Source organism: Salvelinus alpinus, chromosome 3 (genome assembly GCF_045679555.1).
Source record: "Salvelinus alpinus chromosome 3, SLU_Salpinus.1, whole genome shotgun sequence".
NCBI lineage: Eukaryota > Metazoa > Chordata > Actinopteri > Salmoniformes > Salmonidae > Salvelinus > Salvelinus alpinus.
This window is the reverse complement of record NC_092088.1, coordinates 49,335,580-49,356,991: the sequence shown is the minus strand read 5'-3', so window position 1 is coordinate 49,356,991 and position 21,412 is coordinate 49,335,580. Positions and strand designations below refer to the sequence as shown.

The 21,412-nt window shown below is 42.5% G+C and overlaps 1 long non-coding RNA gene across 3 annotated transcripts; it reads left to right on the top strand.

The window, feature by feature from the left end:
• The first annotated feature begins 3,946 nt into the window (after positions 1 to 3,946).
• LOC139570871 (uncharacterized) lies at positions 3,947 to 21,193 on the top strand. 3 transcript variants are annotated; one of them, XR_011674180.1, is made up of 8 exons: positions 3,947 to 4,188; positions 8,876 to 8,936; positions 12,827 to 12,945; positions 13,233 to 13,343; positions 16,375 to 16,452; positions 17,591 to 17,666; positions 18,576 to 19,087; positions 19,834 to 21,193. It is a non-coding gene; the product is annotated as an uncharacterized lncRNA (long non-coding RNA). The 3 variants fall into 3 exon arrangements; XR_011674182.1 differs by lacking the exon at positions 8,876 to 8,936; XR_011674181.1 differs by lacking the exon at positions 13,233 to 13,343.
• Positions 21,194 to 21,412: the final 219 nt, after the last annotated feature.

Genomic DNA, 21,412 nt, shown 5'->3' with positions numbered 1-21,412 from the left:
GATGGTAAAAAATAAGCGTGCTGAAAGTATGTTGTCAATTTGTTTACTGTGAAATAGCATTAAATCTGGTCAAACACATTTTTTTCTGCAGAAGTTTACTAAGGGTTGGTAACAGGCTGATTGGTCAGCTATTTGAGCCAGTAAAGGGGGCTTTACTATTCTTGGGTAGCGGAATGACTTTAGCTTCCCTCCAGGTCTGAGGGCACACACTTTCTAGTTGGCTTAATTTGAATATGTGGCAAATAGGAGTGGCAATATTGTCACCTATTATCCTCAGTCATTTTCCATCCAGATTGTCAGATCCGGCATGTCATTGTTGATAGACAACAATAATTTCTTCACCTCTTACACATTGACAGAAATCAAAAGTACAATTCTTGTCTTTCATAATTTGGTCAGATATACTCTGATGTGTAGTGTCAGCGTTTGTTGCTGGCATGTCATCCCTACGTTTGCTTATCTGGTCAATGAAAAAGTCAGTGGGTTTTGTGATGAATGAGGCAATGAATGATGGAGCCGAGTTGGCTTTTTTTCCCAAAATTTAATTTAAGGTGCTTTAAAGCTTTTTATCATTCATCTTTGTTTCATAGTATAGTTTATTTTTATTTAGTTTAGTCACATGATTTCTTAATTTGCAGTATATTGCCATTCAGCCAGACTTATTTGCCATACCTTTTGCCTCATCTCTCTCAGCCATACAATTTTTCAATTCCTCATCAATCCAAGGAAATTTAACAGTTGTTAGTCATTTTATTAAATGGGTGCGTGCTTATTAGTAACTGGAATAAGCAATTTCATAAATGTGTCAAGTGCAGCATCTTGTTGCTCCTCATTACACAGCACAGACCAGAAAATACATAAGAATCTCTACAAAACATATTATATGACCTCTTATACACTATATTAGGCCCAGCCTTTGGAACTTTGGTTTTCCTAGACATGGCTACCATATTGTGATCACTACATTCTATGGACTTGAATACTGCTTTAAAGCAAATTTCTACAGCATTAGTAAAGATGTGATCAATACATGTTGATGATTTCCTTCCTGTGCTACTAAATACCCCGGTAGTGTAACGATTGTCTTCTTCTGACAAGGAGTATGAAGGATCAGACCAAAATGCAGCGTGGTACGTGTCCATGTTAAATTTATTGAACTGAACACAAAAATAACAAAGGAGAAAACACAAAAAAACAAAACAGTCCTATCAGGTGACAAAACAGGAAACAACTCCCCACAAACACAACAGGCTACCTAAGTATGGTTCTCAATCAGAGACAACGATTGGGAACCATACCAGGCCAAACACAGAAATACAAAACCTAGAACAAAACCTAGAATGAAACATAGAATGCCCACCCCAACTCACACCCTGACCAAACCAAAAAGGAGACATAAAAAAGGAACTAAGGTCAGAATGTGACAGGTAGGTTGATTGATTACCTGAACCAGGTTGCAGGCACTGGCAACAGTTTGAAGTCCTTTCTTGAGGTGGCAGCTTGCTGAGAGCCAGTCAATATACCTCTCTGTTGCTATCACATACACCATTAGGCATTTCACACATATTATCCAGATACTGACAGTTAGCACTTGGTGATTTACAGCAGCCTCCCACAAGAATGGGCTTTAGGTGAGGAAGATGAACTTGTAGCCATATTACCTCAACAGTATCTAACATTAGATTGTCTCTTATCTCTACAGAAATGCAGTTCTGAATATAAACCGCAACACCACCATGTTGGCATTTCTGTCTTTTCGGTAGATGTTATAACCATGTATTGCTACCACTGTATCAAAGGCACTATCTAAGTGAGCTTCAGAGATAGTCGGAATATGAATGTAATTTTTTACAAGCAAGTTATTGACTTCATGAACCTTGTTTCTCAGGCTGCATATGTTAATATGGGCTCTTTTTTGCACTTCTCTGGGTTGCTTGATTGTTTTTAATGCTTTATTGGGAAGATACACAGAAGTAGACTTACTCATGTTATTTATATTGGAGCTGATAGTGCAGGGTGAGCTGCACAAAGTGGTCTTCCCACTAGGACACACCACCTCAGTGCTAACAGTGTAACTCTGGTTCATAGGCTCATGATTACTGCATACAATAGCTGTAGGATCAGAGGTATTCAGGGAAATTAGGGGAACATAAATTAAGTTACTTACATTGTGTCTGCCAACCCCCCTAAGACAATGTACATTTGATGCAGCATTATGACGACTCATTGTCACAATGGTAGGGATTAACTGAGCTGGTCTTGGGCCATTGATAAGTCATTGTTTCAATGCAGTTTTGAAATGGACAGAGTCCAGGACCCAAGATTATTTGGATGGAAGGTGTTTCCAGAAGGTGTCAAAGTTCTCTATAAAAGTGACTCCAGCAGAGCGACGGTAATATTTTAGCTAAATGTATAATGCCAGTAGCATGCTGAATCTTTCACACCCGCGGCCCAACGATGGTACTGGACATGAAATGATTGGCTGTTTTTTGGAGTCTTTTAATGCTGAAATCAGTCCTTTAAAATCAATTTTCAGAAGTTCTGAGCTAGTCCTTCTGATGTCGTTTGACCTCACATGGACGACGATAGTGTCAGCTCCCGGCATCTGTCGTAGAACAGTCGGAAGCAGCCTTGTGATGTCCTGTACTCATGCTCCTGAACAGCACAGGGTTTTTGACTTGGTAACTGAGATTTTTCTCATCATAGAGCTGCCTATGACGACAGCTGGTGATGTTGAATAGGCCGGTCTCTCAGGCAGCCTCATGGTCTGAAGAGGGTGGGAGCTCCGAGGATCTGAACCCGAGGTAGAAGCCACAGGAGAGGGATACAGAACCGAGGACGAAGACACAGGTACCTCCGGATGCGATCTTGAATGGGAAACCCTCAAGGAAGAAGGCGCCGGAACCTCTGGATCCAAAGCCGTTTCTTGTCTCTGTCAGGTTCGGGCTCAACATCTCCAAGGAGAGAGGACGCTTTCTTCGACTTCCACGGCGAGTGACATATCTCCATGGCTGGTTGGCTGGGTCGAGAATAGCTCCGCCCTCCAGGGAAGGGGGAGAACCCTTTGGGGATGGAACCCTACTGAGCACCGGCCAGTCGGCTGTGGAGAGCCGACACGGCGGCAATACTTCCACCAGACCAGATCGGCGTCCGGCTACTGGGGTGGAAGAAAAATAAAAAGTGGGCGGGCGTGCGTGCGTGCATCCCCAGTAGCTTGTGTAGGTTTGCTACTTGCTTGCTAAGAGTAGCCACTTTGACCCTGTAGTCCTCCGCAAGCAAGCAGTTGCTACATTGAAAGTCAGCGCGGTCCACATTGTCCCGGAACAAAGCAAAGTAAACACAGCTCCTGCAGCACTGGAAACGTTCAATAGCGACCTCCATTTGAGACCGCTGAGCCAGCTAGGCTAGCTGGGCTTCCGTCTCTCCCCCTATGCGGAATCTGGCAGGATTTAAGGACAGACAGCAGCGCTCACAGCAACTAAGCCCAACAGAGCCGCAGGATCTAAAATAAAAGTATTTAAAAACACTGTCAGCTTTACAAAAACAATAAACCGAGGTCTCTCGTTCAGCTTACAGCTTTCGGCGTTCAACAGCAAACATACATCGCACTCAGATGTTGTGATACAGCCGGGAATCAAACAAGGGTCTGTAGTGACGCCTCAAGCACTGAGATGCTGTGCCTTAGACCGGTGCGTCACTCAGGAGCCCAAAAGCGTGTCAGAGGGAAAGAGAGAGGCTGAGATCTAGTATGAGGGAGAACGGGATACAGGAAATTAGTTTAAAGAGTATATTGAGTAGAACGTCATTAGATAGTCTCAAATATTTTGTTATCTTTTTTAAGAGCATTTGGGCTGGCAGGTAGTTTTTAGTTTCTCCCTGTCTCTGGCCCACACTCCAGTACAGTAGATGGCGGTAATGCACCATAACATTGGAATTGCTGGCGGAATACAAGTTATTAAATTAGGCTGCTATCGATACGTTGTAGTTAGCTGTACACACACAGGGATAGTCTTTTAATTATAAACAGTTGGTGGTTTCTTTGGGAACAGTACACCATAACTTGTGGAGAGATGTCGACGCGGTAGGAGAGAGGAAAAGGTCAGAAACTGAATGAGCAGCATCAGGCCATTCTGTCAAAAATGCTCAGAGAGAACGACAACAAATACTGCGCTGACTGCGAGGCGAAAGGTAATCTCAGTTGCTGGAATATAGAGAGTTGACGCTAATAACTACCTGGATTCTATCCGCGAATGTCAACGATGTTCTGGAAATGAAAGGTTCCACATACGCCATCCCAAATAGCCACCCATGGAGTTCGACTTCTGCCTGCGTGTGAACGAGCGGGCAATTACACAGACACAATGGCTAGCTAGTCAAGCTATACTGGTCATTCCCGTTGACAAGTTTGTTAGCTTGCTAGCCTAGCACGATGGAAGCAAAAGAGAATAGAATGTATTGGCTCCGATGTGCTTTCCTCTAATTTAATTATGAGCGGAAGCAGTCTATGATAAGAGTAATCAGTCTCTCCAGTATTGACTGTCAAGGAGGCTTTGCTTCAGCTCAGCGAACCACTCACCTGTGATTAATAAAAGCCTGCATCTTTACGATGGGTTACTAGCATATATGTCGTGTTCAAAACAACTTAGAACTCGGTCATCTCTGACCTCTGCGTTCTAAACAGCTCTGGAAAAACGAACTCCAACTGGGAAAAATCGATTTGAACGGTCATCCAACTCGGGAACTCTGGCCTCTTTCTAGCGCTCCGACCTGAAGATCACTGATGTCGTGATTTGATCTCATATTCTTCAGAGTTTTCAGTTGTTTTGAACGTGACATTACCCCTCGTTTATGGACAGTCAGTTTTTATTTCACTATTAGCTGCAAATGCATGTTCGACACTAGCTCAAAGGCCGGCAGATGGCGATATTGAGCTGGTATTGATGGTTTCATCTACCTTCCAAAGATATCGTATGCAGCTGGCAAATAACTGGTATCCCCATGGATCGGTTCATACCTAAAACCTTCTCCATTCAGGCTGCAAGGTTTTGATATCCCCTAATGGCGGAAATAAACATGGAAAATATGCGTACTTTCTTTATGAAACACCATTTTCCACCATCATGCTAGCAAAGATTTTTATAACTAAACCAAGATAGACCACAGACTGTCGTTTCTAATGGGAACAAATTAGTCATAGTGGGCAGAACAAGCAAGGAGGTGGGCAGAGCCAAGCACGAGCTAGCAAGATCCTATTAGCCCGTTCTAGCAGACATCTATATATTTCCGTTAGGGAACGCCTACTCTGAAGTGTGTGTGTGCATAAACTCAATTTGCCTTTGCGCTCCTAAACAACCCAATTTCTTTAATTTTTTTATTTTTTTTACAACTTTGGCAAAGATTGGACTACGTTTTGTAGACTTTAATCTGTTCATTGCAGACTCTGTTTTGGGAACAGAAAACTGTATTGAGTTTAAATGTTTCATCAATGAGAATATTTGCAAAATGTCAACCAAAATCCACCTCATTCCATCTTCTCCCACTGCCAGCCACTGGGCTTCCTCTCGCTACCATATTTGGTAGTGAGTGGAAACGCCAAGCAGATGCTTCACATTTTATACATCCATTGAAATACCTGTCTCATTGTTCTATCTGTGATGCTAGTGGCTAATGATACTTCCTGATGTTGTGTTAAACAAGACTGCTGTAACCTGATTGGCTGAAAGCGATACGCAACATCTGGGACTAGCATTCCTAGTCATTAGCCACTTTAGCATGGTAGTGGACAATGACGTTTCATATATAAAGTATGGATATTTTCCCAGTTTTATTCCGCCTTCACGCCATTAAATCTAGGTAAGGAGGAACTCGACACCTTTGCAGCCTGAAGGGAGAATTTTAGGTACGAACTGGTCCACGGGGGATATGAGTGTATTGCCGGGGGGGGAAGCAGATATCAAATCATGACGTCAGTGATCTTCATGTTGGAACGTCGGAGCTCTGGAAAGATGCCAGTTTCGACTTGGAATTCCGAGTTGGATGGGGGGGGTGCTGCGTTTTATTGATTTACATATATATATTACAGTTGAAGTCGGAAGGTTACATACACTTAGGTTGGAGTCATTAAAACTTGTTTTTCAATCACTCCACGAATTTCTTGTTAACAAACTATAGATTTGGCAAGTCGGTTAGGACATCTACTTTGTACATGACACAAGTAATTTTCCGAACAATTATTTACAGACAGATTATTTCACTTATAATTCACAATTATAACAATTCCAGTGGGTCAGAAGTTTACATACACGAAGTTGACTCTGCCTTTAAACAGCTTGGAAATTTCCAGAAAATTATGTCATGGCTTTAGAAGCTTCTGATAGGCTAGTTGACTTCAATTGGAGGTTTACCTGTGGATGTATTTCAAGGCCTACCTTCACACTCAGTGCCTCTTTGCTTGACATCATGGGAAAATCAAAAGAAATCATCCAAGACCTCAGAAAAAAATGGTAGACCTCCACAAGTCTGGTTCATCCTTGGGAGCAATTTCCAAACGCCTGAAGATACCACATTCATCTGTACAAACAATAGTACACAAGTATTAACACCATGGGACCACGCAACCGTCACACCGCTCAGGAAGGAGACGCGTTCTGTCTCCTAAAGATGAACGTACTTTGGTGCGAAAAGTGCAAATCAATCCCAGAACAACGGCAAAGGACCTTGTGAAGATGCTGGAGGAAACAGGTACAAAAGTATCTATATCCACAGTAAAACGAGTCCTACATCGACATAACCTGAAAGGCCGCTCAGCAAGGAAGAAGCCACTGCTCCAAAACCGCCAATAAAAAAGCTAAACTACGGTTTGCAACTGCACATGGGGACAAAGATTGTACTTTTTGGAGAAATGTCCTCTGGTCTGATGAAACAAAAATAGAACTGTTTGGCAATAATGACCATCGTTATGTTTGGAGGAAAAAGGGGGAGGCTTGCAAACTGAAGAACACCATCCCAACAGTGAAGCACGGGGGTGGCAGCATCATGTTGTGGGGGTGCTTTGCTGCAGGAGGTTCTGGTGCACTTCACAAAATGGATGGCATCATGAGGGTGGAAAATTAGGTGGATATATTGAAGCAACATCTCAAGACATCAATCAGAAAGTTCAAGCTTGGTAGCAAATGGGTCTTCCAAATGGACAATGACCCCAAGCATACTTCCAAAGTTGTGGCAAAATGGCTTAAGGACAACAAAGTCAAGGTATTGGAGTGGCTATCACAAAGCCCTGACCTCAATCCCATAGAACATTTGTGGGCAGAACTGAAAAAGTATTTGCGAGCAAGGAGGCCTACAAACCTGACTCAGTTACACCAGCTCTGTCAGGAGGAATGGGCCAAAATTCACCCAACTTATTGTGGGAAGCTTGTGGAAGGCTACCCGAAACGTTTGACCCAAGTTAAACAATTTAAAGGCAATGCTACCAAATACTAATTGAGTGTATGTAAACTTCTGACCCACTGGGAATGTGATGATGACATAAAAGCTGAAATAAATAATTCTCTCTACTATTATTCTGACATTTCACATTCTTAAAATAAAGTGGTGATCCTAACTGACCTAAGACAGGGAATTAAATGTCAGGAATTGTGAAACTGAGTTTAAAGGTATTTGGCTAAGGTGTATGTAAACTTCTGACTTCAACTGTGTGTGTATATATATATATATATATATATATATATATATGTATATGTATGTGTGTGTGTGTATATATATATATATATATATATATATATATATATATATATATATATATATATATATATATATATATATATATATATATACACACACACACAGTACCAGTCAAAAGTTTGAACACCTACTCATTCAAGTTTTTTTTAACCATTTCCTACATTGCAGAACAATAGTGAAGACTTCAAAACTATGAAATAAACACACATGGAAATATGTAATAACCAAAAAAGTGTATTCAGATTTTTCAGTGGGTGCTGCACCACCCTTAGCACCCCTACTCCCACGGCTATGCCCACTCCTACTCCTTCAATCAACTTCTGTCATTCTCTGTTTTCCAAATATGTGTCCTTTACCTCTACTGACCACAGTGACAAGGGCAACTGCTGTGAAACAGGGAGAGGAGTGCTAGGCTATGTGTGTTACTAGGCACCCAGAACTATGTGTGACAGACCTGTAATAATGGTGATTAGACAGGATGTTGGCCGGCAGATTTGACTCCTACAAGTGTAGTAAGTGACTCGCCAGAGCTGCTCAGGTGTAATTTCACCCTGCCTGCCTGTGTCTCCGTTTCTGTACAGTGTGCACACTGCCCTGTATGCTCAGGTGTTACTGCATGTGCATGCGGCTTGTGAATGTGTACAAGTATTGAACCAGTCTTTTTGTGTACCTCTGCTATGTGTCGAGGTTTGTAAGCCTATCTAGGCTAAAAAAGAATGCTGGCCTTTTATCTCATTAAACTAGCCTACTCCCTTGTGCCGGGACTGGCACGTGTTTCTAGGGGTATTGTCTACATTTTGCGTTTGAATCATTTCGAAGAAGCTCTTATTCAGAGCGACGTACAGTAGCAATTAGGGTTAACAGCCTTGCGCAAGGGCGCATCAACAGATTTTTCACCTAGTCTGCTCTGGGATTTGAACCAGCAACCTTTCGGTTACTGGCCCAAAGCTCAAAACCACTAGGCTACCTGCCAACCCAACCCAGCATGGCATGTCATGTTCTTAACAGGGGCACTCTCTCTGAACTGGCATGATTTTCTCTGTGTTGGTACAGCAAGCTTGGCAAGAAGGCCAGCTTGGCACAGAGGGTTGTTTTGACATTTTCTTGATACCCCCCTCTCTCTCTCTCTCAGCCTGCTGTATGAAGGAGAGGGCAGCCAACTTCTGTCTCTACCGAATGTAGGCCTAGCCAAGGTAAACCTAAAGACACTAGTAACTAACCCAACACCACCAGTGTTGTTTCCAATTGGAAGCAAATTAAGCATAGTGGGCAGAACAGGCAAGGAGGTGGGCAGTGCCAAGCATGAGCTCGTAAGATCTTTGTGGCACATTTTAACATGAATTTGCATATTTCCATTAGGGAATGCCTACTCTGTGAAGTGCCCGTGTGCAATAACTCAATTCACTCTTGCACTCCTTCTAAACAATCAAATTCTTTGATACTTTTAGAAAGTGTCAAGTCTACAAAACCTTGCGCACTCTGTTCGTAACAGATTCTAGTTTTGGGAACAGAACTGTATTGAGATCGAATGTTTCATCGATGAGGAAGTAAGCAGAATGTCGGACAAGTTTCATCTAGCTCCGTCTTCTTCCTCTTCCCGCCGCTTGGTGATAATGGTGATAGATGCATCCATTTAGAACGTATTATCTGTGGCAAACCTGTGGGAGCCAGATCCAATGGACCTGGATATTAGCCTCACACAACACCTTGTCGGATGTCCTGCAGGTAGACTTGTTTCTGCAACAACTCTCAACATTTGGGAAACATTGCTCCAAATAGTCAGAGAAGCCATCTTCTCTGTGTCCTCATCATGAGACCTGCCTACTGTTCCTGTCATTGCCAACAGGTGGTGACATAAGTCCATTAACTCTGTGAGAGAAAGAGAGTCAGGGAATTGACGGAGGCCCAATCTGATGATCTCTCAACCAAACAGTACTTTGTGTTATCCATAATACCACTGCACTTCATTTTCTTCAGGTGACAGAAGTAGCCTAGTAATTTGGTCTGAGAGGATATCTATGAATTCTATTTCTGTTCACTTACCACACTGCTCTGAGATTCCCTGATGACTTATGGGCAAGTATTGGTGTGTGATGTGTGGGTGGTATCCCTACATGTACTCATATTCCACACACACACACACACACACACACACACACACACACACACACACACACACACACACACACACACACACACACACACACACACACACACACACACACACACACAGCCTAGACAGATGCAGTTCAGAGTTCCCCAGCTCCAGAGCTCCATCAGCAGCAGATTACAATTTTGAATGGAAAATGGATGTTAGTGCATCGAACCGCATCATATGAAACCAAATCGACCGCATCGTTTCGTTCCTTTTAATGAAACCAAATCGACCGCGTCGTTTCGTTCCTCTAATGAAACCAAATCGACCGACTCGCTTTGAACTAAAACATATCATTGCTGTATCATATCGGAGCCCATATATCTAGATGTGTATCAAATTGTCATTGAAAGGGAAGGTGCACACCCCTAGTGTGTATGCATGTGGCATTCTTGCTTGTAGAATATGTACTGTGCTGTGTGAGTTACTGCAGTCCTTAACTAATCTGAACACGGCTTGTCTTCTGTGAGAGCTAGTGCTACAACCTAACCTCTTCCCCAGGCTATTGCACACAAAAGCCTGGAACATCAACGATTAAAAATTGGCCATAGTGGGACCATAGAATTGTATTTCAGTGACCTTACTGAGTAAATTATTTGTCTTTTAATTTTAGCGAATCACACGACAGCGAGGCGTGGCTCCAAATGGAGGCAGAAACTTGTGGTGCGCAGAAGACACATATTTGGGAGGGTTAGGGGGAAGCCGATTTTTAAGCCAAAGCCTATGCGTCGGGAGTTTTTCCCTATCTTTCTGTATTGGCCAAGTTTGATGCGTTGGTCCACCAGACCTATTCGCCAATTTGGGTGGAAGTGTCTAGGAACAAGATTAGCTACGACCTAACCTGGACTGTACAGCATCCAGCCCCCACCAGGGAGTAGCAGAACACTGTTCCTCAGCGCCAGAGGTAGAAGTTGTCCCCTTAACCACAGATCTAGGATCAGATAGGCATGCCAATCATCAAATCATGGGTATGACAAAAATATCGAGCCTAACTCTGTTTGAGTGGTTGAGTGCAACTTTATCTACAGCCACTTGTTCCTCAAGCACTTTCAGTGTGGATTTAATTTTCGACAGCTTTGAACAATGGTGTCACAGATAAGGCCAGTAGTAAGAAGCTCCTGAGACAACCTGTCAGTGTCTTCTGGAGAACTGTCTGCTACCCCAGACAGCCACCAGCTCCCCTGTAACACACACACACACACACACACACACACGTACGTAAGGCCCTGTCCTCAGGTTGCCGGTAGGGGCTTTAATTTCAAGCTCGACTGCCTGTCATCCCGAGTTGGAAAGAGCCACTGTCAGTCATTGAGGCTCCAGGGTCCTGTGTGTGTGTTTTAGTGGATGTGTTTGTTAGGTTGGCTGATTTTTAGGTTGTGTCGTCCGTCAGAGGTTGATCTATGGCAGGGGGTTCTGACCAATTTGGCTAATCAATGCTCTTCAGACAGGACCACACTTAGTTGAAGGATTTGGTGTCAATGCTGGACTGTAATAAAAACAGTACCAGAACAATTACTAAATTCAGCAAAAAAAGAAACAGCCCTTTTTCAGGACGCTGTCTTTCAAAGATAATTCGTAAAAATCCAAATAACTTCACAGATCTTCATTGTAAAGGGTTTAAACACTGTTTCCCATGCTTGTTCAATGAACCACAAACAATGAATGACCGTTTCACAGGTGCATGTTCATTAAGACACTAACAGCTGACAGACGGTAGGCAATTAAGCTCACAGTTATGAAAACTTTGGACACTAAAGAGGCCTTTCTACTGACTCTAAAAAACACAAAAAGAAAGATGCCCAGGGTCCCTGCTCATCTGCATGAACGTGCCTTAGATATGCTGCAAGGAGGCACGAGGACTGCAGATGTGGCCATGGTAATACATTGCAATGTCCTTACTGTGAGACTCCTAAGACAACGCTACAGGGAGACAGGACGGACAGCTGATCATCCTCGCAGTGGCAGACCACATGTAACAACACCTGCACAGGATCGGTACGTCCGAACATCACATCTGTGGGACAGGTACAGGATGGCAACAACAACTGCCCGAGTTACACCAGGAATGCACAATCCCTCCGTCAGTGCTCAGACTGTCCGCAATAGTCTGAGAGAGGCTGGACTGAGGGCTTGTAGGCCTGTTGCAAGACAGGTTCTCACCAGACATCACCGGCAACAATGTTGCCTATGGGCACAAACCCACCTTCGCTGGACCAGACAGGACTGGTTAAAAGGGCTCTTCACTGACGAGTCGGATGCGCGTTTATCGTCGAAGGAACGAGCATTACACCGAGTCCTGTGCTCTGGAGCGGTGTGTCACAGCATCATTGGACTGAGCTTGTTTTCATTGCAGGCAATCTCAACGGTGTGCATTACAGGGAAGACATCCTCCTCCCTCATGTGGTACTCCTCCCTCATGTGGTGACAATGCCACCAGCCATACTGCTCGTTCTGTGCGTGATTTCCTGCTAGACAGGAATGTCAGTGTTCTGCCATGGTGTTCTGCCATGGCCAGCAACGTGCCCGGATCTCAATCACATTGAGCACATCTGGGACCTGTGGATCGGAGGGTGAGGGCTAGGGCCATTCCCACCACGAAATGTTCGGGAACTTACAGGTGCCTTGTTGGATGTGTGGGGTAACATCTCACAGCAAGAACTGGCAAAGTTGGTGCAGTCCTTAATGCAGCTAGTGGCCACACCAGATACTGACTGTTACTTTTGATTTTGATCCCCCCCTTTGTTCAGGGACACATTATTCAATTTCTGTTTGTCACATGTTTGTGGAACTTGTTCAGTTTATGTCTCAGTTGTTGAATCTTGATATGTTCATACAAATATGTACACATGTTAAGTTTGCTGACAATAATCGCTGTTTACAGTGGGAGGACGTTTATTTTTTTTGCTGAGTTTATGTGCATCTGTGTAGGTCCGCTGTGGGCATCATGGAACCTGGGGATCTTCATGTGTATACGCTGGAACCTGGGCATCCATATCTCCTTAGTCAAATCTGTCAACCTGGACCAATGGACCCAAGAACAGATCCAGGTAACATGGGAAAACGTGTATGGGGGTGTGTGACGGACAGTGTGGTCTGTGGGTACTTTTGGGAGTGTTCAGTATGGGAGGATGTGAGGCAGTGTGAGTAAGACCGATGGGGGGGGGGGTGTGTGTATATTTGTGAGGGGGTGGGAAAAGAAAATGTAGGCCTATCTGTGGTTTATTGAAGAGAGTGCATAGCTGTTATCTGTGGGGATAGATAGTGTGAGTCTCTCTCTCTCAATGTTAATTGCTAACCCTAATTATTTCCTGATGGATGATTATTCCAACTCCAGCTCATTCATTCCTCCTCCCAACGCCATCATCCTCATCTGTCTTGTGTGTGGTTTCCGGGTGCCATCGTGTGTGTGCGCGTGTGTCATTACCAAGTACAAACTGCCTAGAATGTAAGTATAACATTTCAAAGCGGTCAGGTTTTGACTTTTTCAGTTTCTATTCATTCCATTTGTTTTGAAGACCTTGCCCTCCATTTGAATGTGAGTCATTTTACCTCAAAAGCACAAGAGGATTTCAACACCCACCATCTGAAATTGTGCTGAATGTCACGTTCCTGACCTTATTTCCTTTGTTCTGTATTGTTTAGTTGGTCAGGACGTGAGCTGGGTGGGCTTTCTATGTTATGTGTTTCTATGTTGGGTTCATTGTCAACTAGCCTGATATGGTTCTCAATCAGGGGCAGGTGTTTAACGTTTCCTCTGATTGAGAACCATATTAAGGTAGGCTGTTCTCACTGTTTGTTTGTGGGTGATTGTTGCTGTGTCTGTGTTTGTTTCACCACACGGTACTGTTTCGTTCGTTCGTTTGTTCCTTCCTGTTCGTGCGTTCATGTTTTATGTTCTCAAGTTCAGGTCTGTTCACGTCGTTTTATTATTTTGTCAGTGTTCTGTTTTGTTGGATATCATTAAAATTCGACATCATGAACATTCACCACGCTGCGCCTTGGTCCTCCTCTCTTCCACCGAAAGACGAGCGTTACACTGAAATTGTTTCTGTAGTTCAGTACAGATACGATTATTTTATTTAAGTATAATTTGATCTCTGAGAAATTAAGCTAATTGATTGCATCCAAATTGTCTCTTTTTAATTGATAGGTACTATATTTATTGAAGATTATATGAATCCTAACATCCTATTTGGACCATAATTCTTCGTGAGTAAGATGAGGAATCCACTAAAATGATCAAAAGCCACCCACGGACCCCCCACGCCAATCCCAATCCAACAGCCAGTATACAGTATCAGTTCTCTATGTCTAACAAGAAGTATGGAGCTGAGGCTTGGAGTAGGCTATTACTTCATCTTATGTTATGTATTCCCTGTGTACCGGGTAATGTAATTTTTTCCCCCCAGTTCAGAAAAACGATTTACCATAAATTAGTGTGAAAGTAACAGATTTTGCCCGCTAGATGCTGCTGTTCCTGCAACTGCCACACCCTTTATCCATTTTGCTGGTTTCTTGTGTTTATTAAATGGATCACGACATTGTCTTTGCAACTTTGGGTAGAAAACCAATAGCTTTTGCTGAAAATAGGTTGTGTGTCCCTGTGTTTTCTACCCAAAGTTGCAAAGAAGATGTTGTATTCCGTTTAATTAACACAAGAGACTAGCAAAATGTATAAAAGGCAGCAGTGGGCAAAATCTGGCACTTTCTCACTTAATAATAATAAAATAAAAAAATGCAAGTCATTTAAATGACACATTTCTCTGAACAGGGGGGAAAAACATCACCAGCTTCACAGGGGATACATTACATAGGATGAAGAAGCAATAGTTCACGCCGCAGATCCATATTACTTAAAGAACTGATACTGTGTACTGGTTGTTGCGATGGGATTGGTGTGGCGTTTTGTGGGTGGCTTTTTACCATTTTATTGCCTTCCTCATGTCTTACTCAATGGTAGGAAGACCTTTGGTCCAAATTGGATGGCGGGTACTATATTTATTGAATATTATGTGAATTCTATAAATAATTTGTGTTGAACAAATTTTGCCCCAATGGCCGCATTTGGTGTTCAACGAGGTCCGGAAGGCCAAACTGAAAATGGGTTATTTCCTTCTTTTTTTTTTCTCTCAAAAAGAGTCCTCTATCCAACGTTTTTTGGAATTTTCGATGCTCCCTGACTGTCTAGTGATTATTAGCTAGTGTTCGATTTGGTTTTGGTCATTTTAAAGTATATTGAATTTGACACCCCTGCTATAAATAAAAAGGGCCAATTTGGATGCAATCAATTAGCCTAATTTCTCAGCGATCAAATTAAATAAGATTAGTGTTCCTTCAACATTGTTCAGAAATCGTTCCTGTAGATAATCTGAGATGGTGGGTGTCATCTATTGCTGAAATGGTGTGGAACGACGCATGTAATGCATTATTACGCTAGAGATGTGTTAAATGATGGTTACTTATGACACTGTGTGTCAAGTAAAGTTATCACACGGCCATAACCATGTCATAGGTCATAACAGCTGACATAACTTGTCGTAATATGGTCATAACACTCTCATAACCTATATATTTACACCTGTTGTGACCATATATTATGACACTGCTTCAAGATGTCCACCATTGTTCCTGTACCCAAGAAAGCAAAGGTAACTATCTGGCTCCGATGAATCAAATTTGAATCAAAAACAGCGGTCGGGGAAATGGATCACTTCCGAGATCTTAGACCTCATAAGGAAAACGGATCGCCACCTGGCCAGATTTAGAAGGACAAATCTACAAGAAGATTATGATGGTTATAGGCCAAATTCCAACATTATATAGACGCCGTTAATGACAACTTACATCAGTCTCGAAAACAGTGGATCATTTTAAAGGACATTGGCTCAAAAACTCCCCATAAGGTAAAATACTGTTGGCCTGGATATTGATGATGTTTTATATTATGACCAAGCAAAGGTTGCAAGTTATTTTAACACATTTTTTACCAATATAACCTCATCTCTGGTTAAGAAGTTACCTACCTGCTCTGGACACTATGGCCAGTCTTTCATTAACAACTTTTACCATAGCAAAGGTATCACTTTTTTTTTTTTTTGTGCTGTGCATGGTAACCGAGGACAACGTTTCTAATCTACTATGCTTAATGAGCACAAACAAAGAAACTGGGCTGGATAACCTTCCTGCAAGATTCATAAAGGATAGTGCTTGTGTAACTGCTAAAATGATAACGCATATTGTAAACCTTATGTAGGGGGTCATAACAGCTATAGAATAACACTGTCACAACAGGTCTAAATATATGTAATGACGGTGTTATGATCATATAACAGATTGTCAGCTGTTATTACATATTGCATGGCTATGACCATGTCATAACATGTTATGACACAGTGTCAAGTAAAGTGTTACTGTTATGATATATTGAAGACTTTAAGATCGCTCTCCGTGTGTGTGTGTGTGTGTGTGGAGTATAGTGGACATGGGGAACAACAAGGCCAAACAACTGTATGAGCCCTCCTCCCAGACAACTTCAGACGGCCACAGACAGACCAGTATCCTTTTTGTGTGCGCGTGTGTAGTTATAATAATTAATCCCTCTGTGTGCATCTGCATTTGACCACCACCCTACTCGACAAAACACAGTTCCTTTTCCCAATTCACTTTGGAACCAATATTATGATGAGACACACATTTGGACACAGCACCTTTTGAGTGCATGGTTATAACGCAGCATGACAGCATGGTATCTGGTTCGCCTGCTGTTCTGGTAACGAGGACAGCTGTGTGTTCTTAATGACATCTGTTCCTGTTCAAACTCGGACTGAATTCACACCGTCGGCTTGTTTCAAGATAGTTCTCTAATATATCTGATATCCAGCTTTTGTTTTGGTGTGGTCGTCAGTTTTTGGTGGCTACTGCTAGGTCTGACGGTAGCTCAAAGGCATAGAGGTAGAAAGAATATGTAGGCCTATGTACAGTATATTCACTGTGTGGGTAGTTGGAGTGTTTTAAAATGTAAGGCTGTGTGTTGCTTCGCTTTCAAGTTGTCCTTCAAATTCTTGTGTTGATGAAGTGCCATTCCTTTTTCATGGTTCCTTTGTCGGTCTTTCTTTTCTTCGCTCCCATCTTTCCCATCTCCTCCTCTTCTTTTACTTCTCTGTCAGATAGTTTCCTTCTATTTGTCTTGACACACACACACACACGCTGCCCTGGCTTCTGAATCATCTCATATAAATTCCAGCGTGAATAAAGATGTGCCTACAGTAGAAGCACCTAAATAGATTCACACACTTTTTGTCAAGGGTCTGTATTTTTCCTGCTGCTCTGACAGTGTCCTCCTTTTTCTCTTGTTGTTCCGCATTGTGAATTTCAGTCTCTCCTTTTCTTTCCTCCTTTCCTCCCCTGTCTCTCGCTTCTCCCCTATCCCTCACGCCATTCCATCCTCTCACCTTTTGCCTCCTGTTATCCTCCTTCTCTGCCCCCTATCCATCACCTCTTCTAGTTCCATCTCTCTTCTCTCTCCCTCCACTCTTCCTCCTGGTTCAGTAGCGGTGCTATTGGGTTATGATCAAAGTTTCTACCCCCAAGCCATAATACAATAATGCCACTGGAGCGTGTGGTGTGTCTGTTGGTGTCTCTGTGTATGTGTGTGTGTGTACCACAGTGTTATTCATTAACCCCTGATCTCAGAGCAGTGGAGTTCTTCATCCGGGATAAGTATGAAAGGAGGAAATACTGTCACCAGAATGGCCTCAAAACAGCTCCAGTAAGTGTACACACACACACTGTCCACAACACTGATCTGTTACACAGCAATTGGCATGAATAATGGGCGTGTGTCTGTGCACATTGTGTGGGGGTAGCATTATTTGTGTGAGATTTGTAAGTGAATCCGCTGCGTATGGGAGTTATTTGTGTGGGTGGCTGCGTACTGGTATGTAAAGTATGCGTGGGTGATTGAATGCATGCCCATCTGTGTGTTTGTTTGTACTCATGCTCATGCTTGCATATGCACACATCTCTCAGATCACTGAGTGTCTAAAGCCCATTTTCCACCTGAGGGGCCTTAACCCACTCCCCCTGTCCACTCACACCTGCTAGCTAGCATTCGCCTGATAGCTCAGCTGACACACACACACTCAGTCATGACGTATGCAGAGAGATGTCTCTCTCTCTCAATTCAAAGGGCTTTATTAACATGCAAAACATATTTACATTGCCAAAGCAAGTGGAATAGATGATAAACAAAAATGAAATCTCTCTCTCTCAGGTTCTGCTAGCAGGCCTACTCTGATCTAGTATCTGGCTCTGCCACCCACACAGACACTGCCTTTTTATATGCAAATGAATTATTAAAAATGACTCATTATTCATTTAAAGGGAAAGTTCACCCAAAAACACTTCTGGGCCCTTTATAACAATTCCTGGCTGTTTGTCAGTTCTGCAGACAGTTTTTATGTCCATTGCTTGAGTATTTAGATGTAGGTAATAAGCTGATTGTACCCCTGCCTTCCCCATAGAAACCACATATCAAAGTCCATCATAAATACCTCCCAAACACAACACTCTCCCATGACCCCAATAGTCCTTTTAATGACTTTCTCTGCACGATTTTTCATCTAACTTATTTTAGTATGCTAATTTTTACCAAAGTATTTTGTTGTTTTTGACCAAGGTCGGGACTTCCGAGGTGGGTGTGGTTGAAGGATGTAAACAATCATCAAATCTAATTACAGTGAAGAATGTCAGACTAAGAAGGAAGAGGGAATTGGAGACCTGCCTTATTTTCAGAATGGTACTCTTGTGCCATATCGGTTTGAGATGGATTATTCTGAGGCCGAGTTTCATTTGCGGGCTGACTGAGAGAAATGAGTGAGCAGATGTCGAGGATACACAGGCTCTTCCCAGAACGCACAGCGACTGGTGTTGCAGTTGCTGGAGATGCCTCCCTCTACCAACAGACAGTGAACGTCTCGGCTGTCGAGAATGGGACCAGCTTATTTTCCGATAATTGAGGAGGTAGAACATCAGACTGACGATGCAGCAGAAGATGGCGCATATAACTAAACACTCCGATTGCTTGTGTCTCATCAATCCTGGTGTGTTGGAGACTTTCTTCAGAATGCCCAGGAACAACTGGAAACGACGTGCCACACCTGGCGTTCCAAATGGGAAGCTCTTTGAAGCGTAAGTGTTTTCGCTAATATTACTCACAGGATATTTATATTACTCTCTAAGATAATAAATAGCCTACCTAATGACACCCTTCCAACTGTATTTTTGAGTATCCTGCCTGCATCCCATAACGTAACTGGCTATTGTAGTCCCTCAAGTTTGTCTGACAATGATGACATGCTGGCTAGGTAAACAGTGTCTAGAACGAGTGGAGGTGCGCCATAGAAATAGAATGTGATGGGACGCACACTTCACAATCTGGGTCTAAATAAACAAGAATGTATTTTACCGAACAGTGTAAGAAGTATAAAGTCAATACTGGTAGTGGAGAAGAACATGTTGCTTGCAGTTGCCAGTCTAGTGTTTATACCAATAATATCCTAATTAGCCTGTAAAGCCACACACAAGGAAGAAAAACAGCCTCACACTTGAGTTGGCTATACAGTCTTCAAGTATACAAGACCCAGAACTGTCAATAGTATTGCAGCAGGTAGCCTTTCGGTTCGAATCCCCGAGCCGACAAGGTGAAAAATCTGTATGTGCCTATGAGCAAGGCACTTAATCTTAACTGCTCCTGTTAGTCGCTCTGGATAAGAGCATCTGCTAAATTAGCTAAATGTATTGTAACATCATCAATGCGGCTTATAAGTGAATATGCTTAATGATCCCTGAGACTGTTATTTTATGTTGTATAGGCCTATTTATTTTCTTTGTTGTTGTATATAACACTGCCGTGTATTTATTTTCTGTCTTTCTAGACAATACCGACTGGGCCTTCGTCGGATCATCCTGGAGTGGATGCTGAGGGGGTACTCCCAGCCTCTGTGGTGGCAGCAATTACATCCAACCAACCTTACCCCAGGCTCATAGCGTCATATACAAATAGCATTTTCAATAAATAACATTCTAGTTAAAAAAAAAAATCTAAACTATTTCTTGTTATTATAAAACAACAATTACACAGTTACTATTCCATTCACACCGTCACTCAGCATTAGTTAGACCGGGGAGTTACAAACATGTTCCTTGAGAGCAACCATCTTGTAGGTTTTCACTCCAGTCGGTGAGCTTGATTAGGATTGGATTGAAAACCTATAGGACGGTAGATCTCTAGGTACAAGGTTCGAGAACCGTGGGTTTATGTAAAACACAGGGAAAATCCCAATTGGGACCTTCCCACAGAATCCTACTCATTACTCCATGTGCTGGCTCACGCCTGGGAGGCAGCCCGGTTCCAAAACATCACCGGTGCAAAACATGCCTGCCCGGGCCAGATGAATTGAATCCCCTCATTGAATAGAACGGGTGTACCCATTCGAGACAATGATGGCATAATGGGTGGACTGCTGGCCATTGTGAGTGTACCCATAGGACCAAATCAGGAAGTAACAGCAGGAAGTGTACCCATCAATCTGTGCTGGTATTTGTTGAATCAACTCAACTGACATAAAAAAAAATACATTCCATTGCATGAGCCACATCAGTTAGCATCATTTGAATGGACATTCTACATTACCATGGAAATTATTGCATCATGAACGGCAAGCGGTTCCGATGCACCAAGTCTGGAAACAACAGAACCCTGAACAGCTTCTACCCCTAAGCCATAACGCTGCTAAATATTTAACAAAATAGCTACTTGGACTATCTGCACTGACCCGTTTTGCACCAACTTATTTGACTCCTCACATACTCTGCTGTTACTGTTTATTATCTGTCACTTTGTTCCTAGTTATATGTACATATCTACCTCAATTACTTTGTACCCCTGCACATCAACTCTGTACTTGTACCCCTTGTATATAGCCAAGTTATTGTTAATCATTGTGTATTTATTACTTGTGTTATTACGTGTTGTTATTATTACGTGTTATTACTTTTCTATTTGTCTATTTTCTTTCTCTCTGCATTGTTGTAAGGGCCCGTAAGTAAGCATTGTTAGTCTACACCTGCTGTTTGCGAAACGTGACAAATAAAATGTGACAAGGCAGCTATTGCAAGTGTACCCATGAGTTGACCAGTCAAATTGCCAGGTTTAGAGGTTCCAAGCCTGTTCTATTCATTCTGATTTCTGTGCTCATGAGTTTACCGGAATGAATACACCTGAGGTAGAGAGAATGGTGCTGTTCTTGGTAGTCCACAGTACATAGCAGTCACACTGAACGCAACCACCAATGATTGCATGACATACTTTTTTTATTTTTATGTATTAAATCTTTATAAAATTAGGCAAGTCCGTTAAGAACAAATTCTTATTTACAATGACGGCCTACCAAGAGACAAAATGCCTCCTGCAGGGACGGGGGCTGGGATTAAAAATAAAAATGTAGGTTAAAA